This window comes from Hylobates moloch, unplaced genomic scaffold, assembly GCF_009828535.3.
Source record: "Hylobates moloch isolate HMO894 unplaced genomic scaffold, HMol_V3 SCAFFOLD_2, whole genome shotgun sequence".
Lineage (NCBI taxonomy): Eukaryota > Metazoa > Chordata > Mammalia > Primates > Hylobatidae > Hylobates > Hylobates moloch.
Genome location: NW_026652277.1, coordinates 114,639,250 through 114,658,102, shown reverse-complemented (window position 1 = coordinate 114,658,102; position 18,853 = coordinate 114,639,250).

Genomic DNA, 18,853 nt, shown 5'->3' with positions numbered 1-18,853 from the left:
GGAAAAATAGATCAATTTCTAAAATAAGCCTTGGACCTTTTTTATTTCCAGAAGAATGAATATTGATTAATATGTATTTGGTAGTAAAAATTCCATTTAGAGCTAATGATATTTGAGCAATTTTGCCATGTGTGTCTGCTTTATAGCATTTTGTATGGGGAATATCATAGCCAAAGTTTTCTCTGAATGTCTTCCTGCATTTCAGGGTAAGCATAACACAAATCACCTAATACTTTAATTGAGCTATATAACAATTACTACATGTATTTTAGAATTGGTTTTAATTTCCTTTCATTTTTCAATGATCCTGTTACACAACCAGGCGATTTGTATGTTTATGTGTAACATACCAGTATGTTTTTGTGTAATATTTAAATTTTACTTTTTTACTTTTAATTGTTTTCAGTATATGGCATTATGATTTGCCATGTCTTTATATGGTTTGGTGAGTATAGAAGCAGATGCTGTTTTTTAATTGCCTTTGTAAGAAACAATACAAATGAGCTCCTATTTATTATTCACATTATTTTTAGGTGTAGGGAAATCCTTGCATAGAGTCATAGAGTATTCAACTCTGATTGACTTTACTTATCGCTCCTTAGGCCATTATCCATTCATTATTCAATCATTTCTATATCAGTCCTTCTTCTTCTGGTGCTGGCTCAGGACTGATGCTATGGCTTCAGATAAGGAACATAGAAATGAGGAAAGGCCATTTAAAATGCGTCTTGTAGAAAGAAAGGGGGACAGAGAGAGAGACTGATTATTATATTTTGCTTTACAAATATCTCAGAAATCCTGCAACACCACCAAAGGAAAAGAGTACCTTGTCTCTTCTTAAATTGTTCTTTTGTTGCATCTTTTTCTTTCATCACCAACCCTGATATTTCTGGAGGAATAATAAAAGGTAAGACAGAATATTTTTTAAAGACCCAATTTAAGAGATTGTAAAGCCTTGAAACAACATTCTTAATGAAGCCTTTAAATATTTAGGTCACCACATTCTATTTTTTTCAGAGACCCATTTCGAGATAGGTCAAATGTGCAATCTACTTCTGAATGTAGATTTAAGATTAATAGCATTTTTTAAAACTTTCTCTGCTTGCACAAGTTATTAAGCAAAAAGAAGACAAACATTTCAACTTTGCTTAATAGCTGTTTAAAAGATAAGTGGCTTTTCAAATTCTTTTCTCAAATCAATAATATTACCAGTTGTTCATTCATCACAAATATTTATTGATAAACCCACTATGTGCCAGGCACTTATCTAGAGGCTGGGGATACTGCAGGGAAGATAACAAAGTTCCAAGTCTCATGGAGCTTAAGTTTTATACGGTTAGCTGCTGTTCAGTTATCTATTTCTCCATAATAAACCATCTCAAAACCTAGCAGCTTAAAACAATTCATTATTATCTCTCATGATTCTGCAGATTGAAGAACCATTGAAGCTCAGCTAGATGGTTTCCCCTGGGATCTCTCATGTAGTTGCAGCTGAGGCTGTTGTCATCTGAAGGCTCACCGGGCGGGACATTCAAGATAGCCTACTCTTACAGCAGCATTCGATACTGTTTGTTGGCTGAGAGTTCAGCTGAGGCTATAGACTGGAGCACCTATAGGCAGCCTGTTCATATGGCATGGGCTTCTTATATCATGGTGATTGGCTGGGTTCAAAAACAAACATTACAGAACAAAGAAAGTGAAACTGTCAGGTCAGCTGCTGCTGCTGCTGCTTTTTTTTTTTTTTTTTTTTGAGATGGAGTTTCGCTCTTGTTGCCCCAGCTGGAGTGCAATGATGCAATCTCGGCTCACTACAACCTCTGCCTCCCAGGTTCAAGTGATTCTCCTGTTTCAGCCTCCCAAGTAGCTGGGATTACAGGTGCCCGCCACCACATCTAGCTAATTTTTCATATTTTTAGTAAAGACAGGGTTTCACCAGGTTGGCCAGGCTGGTCTCAAACTCCTGACCTCAGGTGGTCCACCTACCTCAGCCTCCTAAATTGCTGGGATTATAGGCATGAGCCACTGCGCCCAGCCTGTCAGCTTCTTTAGGCCTCGGCTTAGATATTGGCAGAGCATCACTTCTTTATTCTATTTGTCAGAGTAGTCACAAAGTCTGCCTTGATTCAAGTGTAGGGAACATAAACCACACTATGGGAAAAGTGTCAACTTGTAGCCATCTTTGCCCTTTGCAGTGCATCATATCAGGAAATACCTGATGTCAATTTGTCTCATTTTGATGATGTTAACTTTGATAGCTTGGCTAAAGTGGTATCTGTCAGATTTTCACTATAAAATTACTATTTTTTGTAGTTAATAAGTTATTGCTTAGGAAAGGGCATGAGAAGCTCTGGAAGTGTTCTCAATCTTGATTTTGGTAGCCATTGCATTAGTATATGCAAATGTTCAAATACATCAAGCTGTACATTTCAGAATAAAGCATTTTACATACATTAGTATATTGTGTTTAATACTTTAATAAAAAAGAAAAAAATTAAAAAATTAAATTCACCATTGTCACCTTCATACCTTGCCCTATTGTGGGTCCTTTGGTTGTTTGGACAGTGATCCCACTAATCTCCCAATTACAAAGACTGCAAAACTCAGACACAATGACTGTTCTGTAATTTGCCCCTGCCACCAGTTTCCTGCTTCAGTAATGACTCTCTATAATTCAGTTTTCAACTAGCACTCAGGCTAATTTTTCCAAAAACACAAATATGAAAATGCTGCTCCTTTGTGATAAATTCATTCTATCATCTTAGGATAAAATCTAAGTTCCTTAAGTTATAAGGAACTCCGTGCCTACTTAATCTCTCCAAACTCATCTCTCATGACTTTCTCAATGGGAACTCCAGCTTTCCTAAGTTTCCTACCGAGATATGTATTTACCTATGACCTAAAATGCAAAATAATACTTCAGAGATTTATTGAATGGCAGTTTAGTTCAATTCTAGTTAGTGAATATTACTGAGTGTTAATTCGGTGCAAGGCTCTGAGCTACGTAAGAGTTATGATAAAGAATAAAAATAGTCCCTGCTTGCTAGTTGGGACAAAAGAAGTGTGCAGATTACCCCATTACAGGGCAAAATTTAGTAAGTGCTGTAAGTATAAACACAATGCAATGGGGAATCAAAGGTGTGAGAGATGAAACCCTTGTTGAGCATGACTTATTTGCCTGAATTAATGGTACTGTCCCAAGAAAAATGAATGGAGCTGCTATTTAAGGGGAAAAAGAATACAAAAGTAATTACTTCACCAAAGAATTCAGGTTCCCAGCAAGCCTAGTCCCTTTGTGTGGCTGGTGTATTTGGTGACTATGCATGCAGAAGGTCTTCCACTCCCTGTGAATATACTCCAGTTCTTGAGAGGCTATTTAAGTATTCATCCTTTATGTGGTTTTGATTTTCCTATGCTGGTAGATATTGTTAGCATTTTGATTTTCTCCTTGCAGAGCACTGCTGTGGCAGGTACAGTGGAGGCTGGCACTCCACCTTGATGCTCACTGTGGGGCTTTTGGGCAGAGTCTGTTATCCTCAAAGAGCCCTCTTTAATGTTTACAGAGAAGGTGTGACCTCTAGCAGAATCTCAGAGCTTCACATTTTATTAGACACCTACTGTTCTTTTTATACCTACTATTTATATTTATGTGCATTGGAATCCTTTGACTATATAGCTGCTATAGAAGAGCCAACTGCATTAGCTTGCTTGGGCTGCAGAATAAAATATCACAGACTGGGTAAATTAAATAAACAACAGCAATTTATTTCCTCACAGCTCTGGAGGCTGAAAGTTTGAGATCAAGGAGTTGGCAGAGTTGGTTTCTTCTGAGGCCTCTCTCCTTTGTTTTTAGATGACCATTTTTTTCTCCCTGTGTCTTACATGGTCTTTCCTCTGTGCCTGCTTATATGCTAATCTCCTCTTCTTATAAGAACACCAGTCATATTGGATTAAAGCTCACCCTAATGACCTCATTAACCTTAATTACCTCTTTAAAGGCCCTATCCCCAAATATAGGCACGTTCTGAGGAATTAGGGTTTCAGATTTCAACATATGAATTTGAGGACTTGGGGACATAATTCATCCCATAACACCAACTTGTGTCAGATTTTAGCTGCATATGTTTATTTAAGGGCACAAGTTGATCTTGGTGCATTTTGCATTGCATAAAGTTCAGGTTAGTTTATGCTGCAATTGAGACTGAATATTTCTGTTAATGATAATTGGGATGTCTGCTCATTGAAGCATTGTATACCATTGGATGATATCTTAATCAAAATCAAGTCTAGTTCCCTCATTTTGCAGGGTCAGGTCTGGTGTCTAAATTTGAACAGTTAAAAGCAGAGTCTAGAACGCAGCATCCTGTTCTCTGATCCACCATGCAGTGTTTCACCTACCTTGTAATAACGTTTAATTTCCTGAAGATGATCTGGAGATGCTGGATGACTTCAGAGTTTCTTCCTTGTCATCAGAAATAAAATCAATCGTAGGTATAGTTTTTGGTTTAAGAGTTCTAATTGTGTTCTGGTGCTTTGAATATATTTGCAACTCATATTTAATATTTCTAGTAATTTTACACAAGTGAATTAGAGGTTTTAGAGCATGTTAGCAAGGCACATCTGTGTTCAGATATCAGCTTCCCCGCTACTGGGAAGTTATTTAAACATCCTCAAGTTCATTCTCCCACCAACAAAAGTCACCCACTATTTATATAGCTGTGACGATATATCAAACTAACCAGAAATAGGTGTATGAACTTCATAATCTTCAGAATAAAACACAACCCACATTATAATAACAATGAAATTGCCCTACCATAATTGTGATAATGATAAAAAATTGATTTCTGGATCTCTAGAATTATCTTCTCTAGCTATTATTGTCTTCATGGCTTTGTAAACTTAAATCCTCTTTTATGCCCCCCAGTTTGTAAACGTGTATTACAATTTTGAATTTTTTTCAGAAACTATAGTATGCTTTATTAGTATAAAATAAAGTGATTTTACCTTGTAAGAATTTAATTAATTAGAAAGAGCAGAATTCTGTAACATAATATTTTAATTTAAAAGAAATGTCAAACGACTTGTGATAATAGATCATGAGAGATAGTATGAGATATAAGACATTGAAGAGAAGATTAATTCGTAATGATTTAACTTGATACATAGTATAATATGGTCAGACTCCATCACTTGGAATTTTTTTTTTGCTTGTACTGGGCAGAAGCAGATCATTTTAAAAAGTGGTCTCTAAGAACGCAATCGTTTTGAGTTTTTAAGAGTAATTTATCCTCCACAACAAGTTAAAGAATTTAGTATATTGCAATGTATTTGAGGAAATTATGCTAATTACAAATGCCATGATTATCTATTATTTCCTCAACTGGACTTCTATTTAGAAAGTCTAGTTTATACATCCTAGTTTGTCCTGTGAATTTACAATGGATAAAACTGCATGCCTTTAAAAGTATGCTATAGCTCAGAGACTTGTCATTTGTACAGTTTTCCCTTTTGCTAGCTTGATTTGAGAGATTTCAAATCAATTATGACAAATTTTACTTCAATGATGGTAAATTTTTAATGAGACTAATAATCTATAGGAAACCCAGAAGTAAAACCTTTTATTCCTTTGTAGGATAGTATCAATATATGAACCATTGTGTTTATAATGATAATGGTGATAATAATATTACCATGGTACCTATTTACAGTGTTTGTTATTTGCCTGACATCATGCTAAGTACTTTCCTCTCCTTATTTCATTTTATCCTCAAAATTATTCTATATGGTGGTTTCTTCTATTATCTCCACCTTACAGATGAGGAAACTGAATATTAGAGTGCCTAGTACTTACTTGACCCAAGGCTGTATTGGAAGTCAATGGGGGAGGGGCTATCCCAGGTGTGATTCCTCTCCAAGGTCCTCATTTTGACCATGGTAGGAGGTGGGGCCTGCCTCACCACCACTACACTTGTATTCTACTTGTAATTCTCACTAGCAAGGGAGACTCTTTTTTAACTTTGAGACCGGGAATGAATATGACCAATGTGTACAGCAAAGATACCCAGAGAGATAAATTTCAAAGGGATATGATATATCACAGTGACTCTTACAGGGGAAGTGGTCATTGGGTATAGCATAAAAGGAGAAATAGGAATTCACTGTGGAGGAAACTTTAGTATAGAGGGGACGCATGTGCCAATGCATAGAGATGAGACAGAGAATGTGGGAATGACCAATTATTTTACCCAAATCTGGGTCAGTGGTGTGCCTTGCATTCTTTCATCCCACATAATTCTGCTCCCTACCAAGGGTTGTGCATTTGATTACTTTCACAGGCTTCAAACACCTAGACTATCTAGTATTGCTGGAGAGTATCTTTCCATTTCCAGACTCATGCAGTCTTGCTATTGCCTCATCTTTGGTGAATCAGTGCTGGCCCTTGAGGTGCACACTCATGGTTCTGTGAGGCATCCTTGGTGATGGGATGCTGATGGAGGCTTTCAAATGCTGATTAATTAGACCCTCATAATTTAGGTGTTTCACTGGCTCAGAGAAAGAAGGTCAGCCCCTAAAGGAGGCTCCTAAAGACAGACACTGAAAGCTCTCGCTTCTCTGGACAACATCTTACTATATTTCTCATGGCATGTTGGTTGTTATGGTGATAGCAAAGGAGAGGAGGCTGAGCATGTATGGTGCAATGGAGGTTTTGCTTTAAGGAGAGGGAAGTAGTAGGCTCTAGCATCTTATACCAAGGTCCACTCTCATTAAATGGTCTTGGCTATCATGTCACCTGTATCTATGATGCTGGTATATGTTCCATACACAGCAAATACACCCAAGAATCCTCAAAACATAAAAGGAATGTGACATCCGTGCTTGTTTTCACTAGCCTCTGCCATCACTTAAACCTCTTGACTTGCATCTATAGTCCCATCCCAGAGGCAATACTGGTACATTACCTCCATTCTACTCTTTGTTAACAGCACTTAAAGTTTTCAAAACTATTTCTCCAGTTCTATCACTTACACATCTGGTTTTAACAATAATAATTAAAACATGAGTAAATATCTAACCATATTTAACCCTTGTTATTCTTTATGTCAGTTCAAATATTGCTTCCACTGACTTTGACTTCAAGCAGAATTAACTAATCCTATTGGTTTGGTCTCATAGAGAGACCTAAGATTCTCGCAAATGTACATGCTACCCTCAACCCCATACCTAACAGTTTTGAGTGAGAGGGCTTTGAGTGGCCAGACATCATATAGGGGCTTTCCTGAACTCTCTCCTTCCCAGCTGATTGTGATAGAATGTGTTTCTATTTTTTTTTTTTTTTTTTTTGAGACGATGTTTCGCTGTTGTTGCCCAGGCTGGAGTACAATGGTAGGGTCTCAGGTCACTGCAACCTCTGCCTCCTGTGTTCAAGCAATTCTCCTGGCTCAGCCTCCTGAGTAGCTGGGATTACAGGCTCCTGCCACCACATCCAAATAATTTTTGTACTTTTAGTAGAGACAGGGTTTTACCATGTTGGCTAGGCTGGTCTTGAACTCCTGACCTCGGGTGATCCACCTGCCTTGGCCTCCCAAAGTGCTGAGATTACAGGCGTGAGCCACTGCGCCCAGTCTGATAGAATGTCTTTTTAAACAGACACCCTATCAGTCAGAACTTGGAGGTCATACAGTGCCCCTTCAAACAATTATGGGTATGAAAAATGAAAAATAGCCTCCCCCACACTCCCTGCTATATTAATTTAGGATTTGGAAGGAAGCTGGGAGGGGTTGGCCTAGATTTTGTTCTGGCCTACTTGAAACACCAAAGAATGAGACAAAGCAATTGGACACAACAGTATTAAAAACATCTTTGGTCAAAAGGTGAAGGTGGAGCAGCAAAAGTTTATCCTTTATCTTCTGACAGTGGTCCTTCCTCATTGTCAGAGAGAGAAGGAAGGTAGGTTTCTTTTTGAAAAGGAAGACATAAAATGTTGTCAAGAATTTGAGGAAGGTGGTTTGAATTTTTCCTTGGATTTTCAAGAATCCTATTTGCATATATTAATACTTTTACTTATTCTAAAAATAAAAGAGGAAAATGATAATTTTGAGGCAGGGTAAGCCAGGGATGAAGATACAGCTAAAAAGGTTTTAAAATAATGCACATATCTGCAGCAGTCTTGATTCACTTTCACTGATATGTCAGAGAGGATGGAGAAAGGAGATTAAGCTATTTTCCTCCTCCAGGACTCAAACTCCTCTCTTTCCCAGCAATCTAATTTTCCTTTTTCAAAATTCCAACTTCGTGTTTATTTTTTTCAAGGTAGTGTACAATTTAGCCGATCATTTATCCTTCCTCATTCATCATGTTGTATACTTAGCTTAATAAACATCTTATTCTCAGAAGGATCCCAGAAGAAACTGAAGTCACACAGGCTCATTTCCTTGCTTTACCTCAGAACAACACAGTAATATTACCTAGATATTTCTATTTTTACCCTATAATGAGGACACTCGATCTAAAATTGCACACAGCCCTGAGCTGCTACATTTTTGGTTCACTTTAACCTGAATAAGGGCTTCAGAGTTTGCTGAAATCAGATTCATGCCATGCCTGTTTCAAGGCAGTACATGGCTTGTTACTCTCAGAATTCAATGTTTATTTCTCATTGTAATGAAAAAGGCCCTCTGGCTGTCCAACCAGCTGTAATTTCTCACTAGTTCTGAATAAACATTTCAAACCATAATGAGTCATTGTTGAATTTTATGAAGAAAATGGAATTAAGAGACAGAGTAATTTATAGCTGTACTGGCCATCCATTAAAGTTTTTCAACAAATGTGGGTGAAGCAAAAAGATGTAAGGCAAAAAGATGACTGTGGTTTTAAAAAATGTGGAATAATAGCTGAAAAAGATTGATGTTACCCTACTAGACTCCTCTGTGAAAGAAACAGGCAAAACTTCTGTCCTTGCTGGTATGAGATCTCCTACTCCACGGTAAGAAAACCTGCCATAAAGATGAGGTTGGATCCCCTAAAGCGGGCCTACATTTTAACCTAGGAGCTGACCCCGCAGGATCCACCACGGCCCACACCTTCCCACCCTCGAAGATGATGGGTTTTAGCCTGGAAGGAGAGCAACCCACGGAAGGTGATCCCTGTATCAAATAGGCCTGGGCCCATATCCTCTCTAACCTGCACTTCCTTTGAGACACAGATAATGGTACCTTGGTGAGTGAAACCAGAGCATCAGTAAATTAAGAGCTCTCCTAGGTGTTTTGAAAGATCCTTCTCTGTATCCAACCTTTAATGCCCAGGCATTTGCTTGGGTATTGTCTTCCTGAGTCTCATGAAGTTCCCTTTTTACACCGTGAAATAACAGGATACATTTTTTAAAAATAATTAAATGAACATTCAACATTTGAGCCAAAAGGAGTCAAAATAAAAAACTTAAGCTTTTGAACTTTCCATGCTTTCAAAGCTCTAGCTGTGGGACCAGAAAATGGCTTTCTTTGTTTGAAATTGTACATTTGGCTTATAAGTAGAATTTTGAGAAAGATCAAGGAGCCTCAGTATGATCAATGATGGCACAGGAAGTTGGGCTTCCACAAGAAAGGGGAAAAGAGAAGCTTGAAAATTCAGTTAGTAAGCATGGGTTATGAAGTGCATGAAGTTTTTGCAAAACCTGAATGCAAAAGCATTCAGCATTACTCCTTGGAGCAGGCACGGTGCCACACATCTTCTGAGTTGCCAGTTTCTCTGGAGCTTCCGTGCTCTCTTAGAGGAGAGAAAATTATGTTTAATTTTATATTCACTGGTTGGATTTCTTAAACCACTTTAAATATCAGAGGAGCATTCTTAACATAAACAGAAATGTTGTTCTGAACTGATTATTTAAATGAGTTTTTCACTTTCACAGGCTGGAAATCTTTCAGGAGATTTTGTTTCCAAAAGAATTTTAGAAAATACTAGCATAGATGTTTCATTAAACTAAGATGTGATAAAGACCGGAATACTTTTAAAATTACCAATTATAAATCTTCAGACAAACGGATGGCTTATACATATCGAGTCTGTGCTTGAAAACATCTTCATATTGCCAGAAGGCTGTGACTCAAATTCAGAATAGAAAAAGAGATACAAAATGTCGATCAGGAATGTATAAAAATAATCAGGCTTTTTGGCAGAAAAGTAAACCTGGTCACTGAATTTTGGCTTCTCTAGTATACAACAATACCAACCTTAGATGCTGAAAAAAGACTCTTACAGAATGGTTCCTAGCTAAAGAGAAATTCGATTGTTTTAAAATATACTGACATTTACATAAGCTGTTTTGCTTAAAATGGCAATGCCTTGTTTTAAAATAATGATGTTAGGCTCTTGAAAATGATTTGATTCTTGTATCTGAGGGCACTATGATCATAAAATCTGACTCAATGAGGGAAGAAACATGTATCCTCACAGGCCCTACAGAGGAAATCACCAGACTGACTCAAGTTTTTGCCTTATTTTTTCTCTTAACATTTTATAATGCAAGGGCATTTGTTTCGGGACACTTTTCAGCATCCTACTCTATGTATCTCTTTTGGGAAATTGCAGCTGCCCCAGGGAGTGCTATTGTGGGTACCCTGGAGGGAAGAAGGATTTTATGAAGAGTAAAAAAAGGAAAAACTCTATGTATATGTTTTTGATCTTGGTGTTTCCCTCTTTGACAGTAGATTGGTCTTTTATATTTCTGTATTTCATTAATATAGAACACAGAGAAACTGATCAGTAAATGATATTTATTTATTTATTTGAGTTGGAGTCTTGCTGTGTCACCCAGGCTGGAGTGCAGTGGTGCCATCTCAACTCACTGCAACCTCTGCCTCCCAGATTCAAGCGATTCTCCTGCCTCATCCTCCCGAGTAGCTGGGATTACAGGAGCCGGCCACCACACCCGGCTATTTTTTGTACTTTTTAGTAGAGACGGGGTTTCACCATAATGGCCAGGTTGGTCTCGAACTCCTGACCTTGTGATCTGCCTGCCTTGACCTCCCAAAGTGCTGGGATTACAGGCGTGAGCCACGGCGCCCGGCTCAGTAAATGCTTTCTGAATGAATGAATGAACACTTCAGACCATAGCAGATTCACATATACAGAATCCAGCCTGTATCATACTACAATTAATATAACACATTTTAAATAATAAATTGAAGGTGTTCCATTAAAAATGAAGAAGTTCAAAGCACATGTAAGCTAAAAATTGTTTTCCTGTCATGTGTCTTTACAGTGTCACTGCCACTTAGTAGACGTTACTCTTTCTGGAGCAATACTGAGGGAACCAAATTGTGCAGGACCTGATAAGCCATGCTGAAGAGTTTACAATTGATGCATTAGGCCCCAGGAAGCTCCCGAGCCATTCTGAACATCAGACATAATTGATGAGAATAGTATGCATGGGATAATTGGGGCTGCGAAAGTGCTGGAAAGCAGGAAGATGGGGTAGCAATTTATTTCGACTCGTTCAGGTGTTGCAGGAACAAGAACTGGTCTTAGATGGTGTCAGTAGAAATGGAGAAAAGATGGATATTAGAGGTATTTTGAAAAATTACAAATTCCTTGCAGGCCAGAATTTTGTTTTACTTCTCTCTGTGCCTGTTCCATCACCCCAGCGTCAGGGGTGCTAAGAACCTGATAAGCATATGTTGGAGTAAATTGGACTGTGTGACGGGATATTGTGAGTGAAGATTAAATATATAGCAATAATGCCAACAATGCCAATGGTGGGCTGCTTAGAATTAATATTCAGTTAGATTTTAAAAAATGATTCCAATATACCAGTGAATAGGAAAATGGTGATATTCTTGAGAGACTTTCCTGGCGTAAAGGTCATAATTAAACACCAGTTCCACATTTGCTTGCGGTGCCTTTCAGCCTTCTCCAGACAGAATTCTTTGTTTCCTCCTCTGAGCTTCATGGACACTGTTCACTAAGTATATCATTGCACATATCACATTGTATGGCTGTTAATTCACTCGTATTATAACTTCTTGAAGGTAGGGACCTAACCATGTTATTTTAAAAAAGTTGATGTATAATTATCACTCAGAAAAACACATAAACTATAAGTGTACAGCTCAGTTACTTCCTACTTATGTATATACCCATGTAACCACTACCTAAAGCAAGGTATTGAACATTTCAATCATCTCAGAACATTCCCTCCTGCTTATTCGCAGTCAGCAATGCCTCAGCCTCGCCCCAGGTAACCACTGTTCTAACTTCTATTGTGTAGATTAATTTTGCCTGTGAACTTCATGTAAATGGAACAGTCTTATATGTGTCTTTCTGTGGACACATGAGTTCATTTCTCTTGGGTATATACCTAGAAGTGAAGTTGCTGAGTCATAAGTGTGTGCAGTTTTTACGTTATTATGAACTGCTGGCTGGGCATGGTGGTTCACACCTGTAATCACAATACTTTGGGAGGCCGAGTCGGGAGGATTGCTTGAGGCCAGAAGTTCAAGACCATACTAGTCAACATAGCAAGACCCTGTCTCAATTTAAAAAAAAAAAAAAAGAAAAGAAAAGAAAAAAAGTTTAATAGTTTTCCAAGGTTGTTGCATTTTACTCTCCCTCTCACCATTAATGAGTGTTGCAATTGCCCCACAGCTGCACCAGTTCTTGGTATGGCCGATCTTATTTTAGCCATTTGGATAGATATGGACTGTGGTTCTAATTTGTATTTATCTGATGAGGAATGATGCCGAACACCTATTCATTTGCTCATTGGCCATTTGGATAACTTTTGAAAAGTGTGTCTTGAAGTGTTTTGTATATTTAAAAAATTAGATTCTTTTCTTATTAATTTATCATGTTACTTTTTGAATACCCAATGTTCAACATAGTGACTGGCAATTAACAAATATTTTTAAAGGTTTGTTCAATAAGACAATAAGAGTAAATAAAACTGACTTTATTTGCAAATGTTTCTTTGTCACTGGCCACAGGAAATGGGTTGTGGAAGTGATTAGTTCCTATAGTACATTTAAATTTGTTGGTTTTTGAAAATATCAAGACACAAATTCTAAACACAGCTGGTCGTATTTGTGATAGAAGCACTTGTGATTTTACATTAAATTTTGGTTCATTCATGCATTTAAAGTATTCATTATCATAGTGTCTGGAAGCCCAGAAAGCTTTTAGACTAGAATACAAATTGTAACATTATCTTCTGTTTTCCTTTTATCATGTTAATATGATAGATTAAACATGATGTCTAAAATGCAGGATCTATTCTACTAGCTACACATTTTTATTTGATTGCTAGACTAGAAATTTGCTTTCTAATCCCTTAAAGACAGATGAACTTTTAAAAATATGAAAAAAATTCAGAGTCCAGATTTAAGATTATTTTATATTTTAATAATGATTTTTCCAATTATAGACTAATAGCCAATTTTGAATATTTATAAAGTATGGCAATATAAAGAAAAATCACCTTTATATTTCTACTGGGAACATATGGCCTTCTTGTGTTTTGTACACATGTGTGTTTGTGCACATGTAAATATATGTGTGTGTGATCCATGTAGCTGTTTATTTTTGTAGTTTCAACTCAATTTTCTCCTACGATATATTGGAGATCTATCATACACATATATTGTATGCATATGTGTATAAAGAGAAAATTTGCTTGTTTTATATATGTGATATCTTTTGTGTAGCTCTTTGCTTCCTGTAGCAAATCTGAAAGGGGTACTTATTAATCTTTTTCCACTATCTGTGCTTTTTCGGGATGACAACTCTATCCATCTTTCCTGCACTCTGGCACCTAACATCATACCTTATGTATATAGCATCATACCATCTTCATATAACTCATCAAATGTTAATTTATTAATAGGCTTTGGAAGCTGCTGGCTCTTTCAGAGACTTCCTCATTGTGATGAGGCCAGATTGAATGTATTAATTGAAACATGGGCTGTGCTATGTGATCCCAATGGATGTGAGAAATTCATGGTTTGCTTCCACTCCTGAGGTTTTATAGATTCAGATGCTCAAAAGGATCCTTAAAGATCTTCCCATAGAATTCTATGTGTACAGGCAGACAAATTGTTGAACTCTCTAGGATAGCCATGAATTCTCTTGAAACTTTCTAAAGTGCAGACTATTGAAATATTTTAGCAAGTACAGTCTCTGCCAAATGTTACTTCACGGGTAGACTTAACTAGTAATTTAGTTATGTTTGAAATAGCTCAATTTCAACTTCAACTTTGTTTAACCTTAAAACATAATTATATTCAATATTTAGGTGATAAGAAGAAAATGACAGCAGAAAGCAGTGTGCTGAATTTACATGTAAAGATGTTTATTCTCTAAATCTTGAATATACAAAATTGTAGTCCTGCAAGTTGATGTGACACATAGTTTTAAAATATGAAAATTAAATGTGATTTCATAAAATTTCACTTGTAGAGCAACAAACCTACAGGAAATAGGTAAGTGTAAAAATAGTGATCTCTGATTTGAATCTATTTTCCTTTAGATATTTTAGCATGAATAAATGCTTTGTATATAATGTACCTTCAAAATTACCATTAAAAAGTTTTAGAACAAAATGAAGTTTATGTGGATCAACTGTGAAAATCTTACACATATTTGAAATGAATTTTTTCAATTTCAAAATGTTTAATGTAAATAAAAATGCATCCTTACCCCAAATTTTCCCCTCAGGCAATGGACAGTGCCAGGTATTGGGAAGATGACTCCTCCTTTATAATTGTCTCCCAAGAGTTTTCTATGAAAGGAGAATCTACTCAAACACCTTGGGTAGGCCAGGATGGCTCTGAAAGATGGGCGTATACCTTTCCTATCCTGTGACTTTTCTAGGCATTATCATGTTCAGGCTGTGAAATTTTTGGCAGCAGTGCTACCAAGCAGCCGAACCCAGGCATACTCTGGTATGAGGAATGCTAAGCCTGTGTGTCACCACTGACGCCTTACGGGGTGGAAGGGTTCTGCTTTCCTTTTTCTGCTGCTCCTTCCCATAATGTTGTCAGTCCTTACTGGGAAGAATGAAGCTTTTGAGTGTAACCAGAGTGCATCAGCTGTATTCTTTATAGTTGATTATTGGCTAGTAACTAGGAACTCAAATATTGAGCCCCTACCCAATGTGGTGTCGAAATTCTGTAATATAAGAAGTCACTTGTAAATTTAGTTTTCCCTACATCTGAAATATTATTTAACTAAGAAAACTCAAAAATTCAATAAGATTAATGAATTTAAGTTCCTTGAGTAGTTTCATATAAAAGTATTTAGTGGGGTTAAAATAACTTCATATGCTATATATTCCAAAACTTATTTCACATTAAGTACAGAGCATTACAACATAGTTTGTGCTTTTTGTGAATAAGGAGATGGAATGTTTATGTTGTTTACTCTCTTAAATGCATCCCATTAAAAATATGATAAGATAGACACATTCTATTATTAATCCCCAATGTTCCCTTTCCCGTTATATATCATGTCTGTTGATCACTGCTTAGGAGACCTTGTTGGCCCCACGTGTTTCTAAAATTGCCAATTAACAGCCTTGCCCAGATGCAGCTTGTTACCAGCCACAAAGGAAGAATGTTATTTTATAACAGGCAACTTGTTTCTTCTGTGATTGGGCTAAAAACATGTAAGTAAAGCTATATGAAACAAAAGATGTCTTCGGGGTTAATTGGAAACTCAGAACCTTCATCGCAAATTTTACTATGTGCTTCAGTACCTCTCCTGTGAGTATAAAAACCCTGGAGACCGGTCGTGTTGTTTTGCTTCACTCAGTGCAAACTGCTTTGAGACTCTTGGACACTATTAAGTCAAATTTCAGTTCAGACATTTTGTTCAGACCTAAACTCTGAATGACACTTTCTCAGTTGATTGAGAGGGAAGAACAATATCTGGGAAATATTCACAATGTGATACAAATGCCAAAGTGTTCAACTTGAGCTTTTTTTTCCTGTGAAGTTAAATATGTACATATATTTATGATTATGATATATTTAAAATATATCAGCCCTTGATGTTTTATGTTCTGCTGTAAAAATGTTATTTTTTTCTCTGTCTTACACTCTATGGCCTGGATAATGATGTCTTAAGTCTGGGCGTGTTTTTCTTGAGAAGCATTTGTATTCTTTTTCTTTTACATGTTTCCTCCTACTTCAACTTTCCTCCTCCCACCATGTAGCCCCAAATAAATATTTGCCTTCTCATTTTTAATCTTTTATGTTTTATTATATTACTGTGAGTTTATGAACCTACACAAAAAGTTGCTGTCTGAATAAGATAATACTTGGCCAAGTTATAAAAGATATATCAATCTAGATAAGTTCATTTAGAAATAACTATTATCTACTGAATCTTGTGAGGATAAGATCTAGTCAATGCTTATAAGAAGCATATATTCTAATAGAAATAATAATAACAATATCAACACATTGCAATCTTATATTGTGTCAGTGTAAAGTACTTTACATTCATTATCTTCTAAGATAAATTCAATTATCCCCATTTTTCAGATGAAGAGATCAAGACCCAGAGATGTTAAATAGCCTAAGATTGCATAGGTTAAATGGGACCCAGGAAGGACAGAGATTTTGACTGAATCTGTCTGACTCAAAGCTGACATATTTGCATCATGCATTAACATAATTGTGCAAAGCATTGGGTGATTGAGAGTTCAGGTGTATAGACGAATGTTAGAAAACAGAAAACAATTCCAGATTTGGATTGTCAGGGGTAGGTTCTATGGAAAACGTGAGCAGGTAGAAGTGGTAGGTTGAAAATGTGAGAAAAAGAAGGCTTTGAGAGCTCTTGGGAAAAAAATTCACACCCCATGCAAATCTGTGCAGGTTGTTCCATATGGTGTCTGAAAGTGCTCAGGGTCCCCACATTTGCCAGTATTGTCAGGCAGCCTATGCACAGAGTGAAAACTGTGTTCTATTAACTGAGCCTCTGAGTGGTCTTATATGTTCAAAGCCCAGTGGGTTTGATCTGTGCTATGCCATTGACATAGAGCTTTTGGGAAAATGACAGCATTAGTTTCAATTAGGGCATTCTATACTTGTCAGAGATTTTATAGTTTACCTATTTTCATGAAAATGATCTTATTTTGTTCTTGAGATGGCGTCTCGCTCTGTTGCCCAGGCTGGAGTGCAGTGGCGCTATCTCGGCGTACTGCAAGCTCTGCCTCCCAGGTTCATGCCATTCTCCTGCCTCAGCCTCCCGAGTAGCTGGGACTACAGGTGCCCACCACCATGCCCGGCTAATTTTTTGTATTTTCAGTAGAGACAGAGTTTCACCGTGTTAGCCAGGATGGTCTCGATCTCCTGACCTCATGATCCGCCCGCCTCGGCCCCCCAAAGTGCTGGGATTACAGTCATGAGCCACCGTGCCCGGCCAATCTTATTTTGTTCTTAACAAATTAGGATGGGCATTATTATCCTAATTTTATTAATGAAGAAACAAAAGCTCAGAAAGGTTTTATAATAATAGTATTATACCACATATTACTGTTTGCATCTTTCTATTTTCCTTAATATATCACTAGTGTATTCTTGTATTACTATTCTTTACATCATAATTTTAAATAGCTGCATGTATTTCCTCATATAGGTATGACAGTTACCTTAAGCAGTATTCTGCTATTAAACATTTAGGTTGATGTTATTCCTGTATTGCCAATGGTGTGGGAAAAGGTCTCTCCTATATTGTGTGTATTATGAATGGGGATACAAATTTGACAATATCAATTACAATTTAAAATGTGCATGCTCTTTGAGCAAACAACTCTACTTTTAGGAATACATGCATTAGAAATAATCACACACATACAATAGCAGCATTGTTGATATTTGAGGAAACATTGGGAACAGCTTAAACATACAAAAACTAGAAATTATTTAGATTGACCAGGCATGGTGGCTCATGCCTGTAATTCCAATAATTTGGGAGGTCACCGTGGTCAGATTGTTTGAGCCAGGGAGTTTGAGACCATCCTGGGCAACATGGCGAAACCCTGTCTCTATGAAAAAAATACAAAAAAAATTAGCTGGAGATGATGGCTTGTGCCTGTAGTCCCAGCTACTTAGGAGGCTGAGGTGGGAGGATCATCTGAGCACAAACGTCAAGGTGGTGGTGAGCTGAGATTGCACCACTGCACTCCAGCCCAGGCAATAGAGTGAGATCCTGTCTTAAACAAACAAACAAAAAACAAAAAAAAGAAATTAGTTATATCATGGCACATTCATGCAATGAAATACTCTACAGCCATGAAAAGGATCCAAATGTGCTGTCCAGGGAAGCTCTCCAAAGTGTGTTTTGAGTAAAAACATCAGATTCCAAAATAGTATGAACTCATCTATTAAATATGTGAATATATTACACCACATGAAGGAAAAATAAATATGTGAGTATAGATTTGCATATTCACCAAACATATCTGGAGTAATATAAGACCATGAAAAAATGATCTTTGGAAAATTTACTGAGTGGGTACATGTGTATGTTAAGCAAGGAGTTGGAGGGGCTTTCTATTTTATGCACTTCTGCTTTTCCTTAACTTTAATATTACTTTTATTTTTAAAAAAGAAATTTTCTGTGGGGAAAAATAAACAAGTGTCACAGTTTGATACAGATCCAGTCTGCTTGGCTCCTAGCCCTTCAACATAGTTTTGCCCAAATAATAGTTATGCTTTAGTTGCTTTGTGCAACCCTTTCCACTGCTGGCTCTTGGCTCAGTAGAGCTGCCCTTAGCCTGGTTTACCTCCTCCACCCTGCAACCACCCTCTCATCCAACACTATAAACAAGACAGACTGAAATGTCTCTCCAACCTTTCTC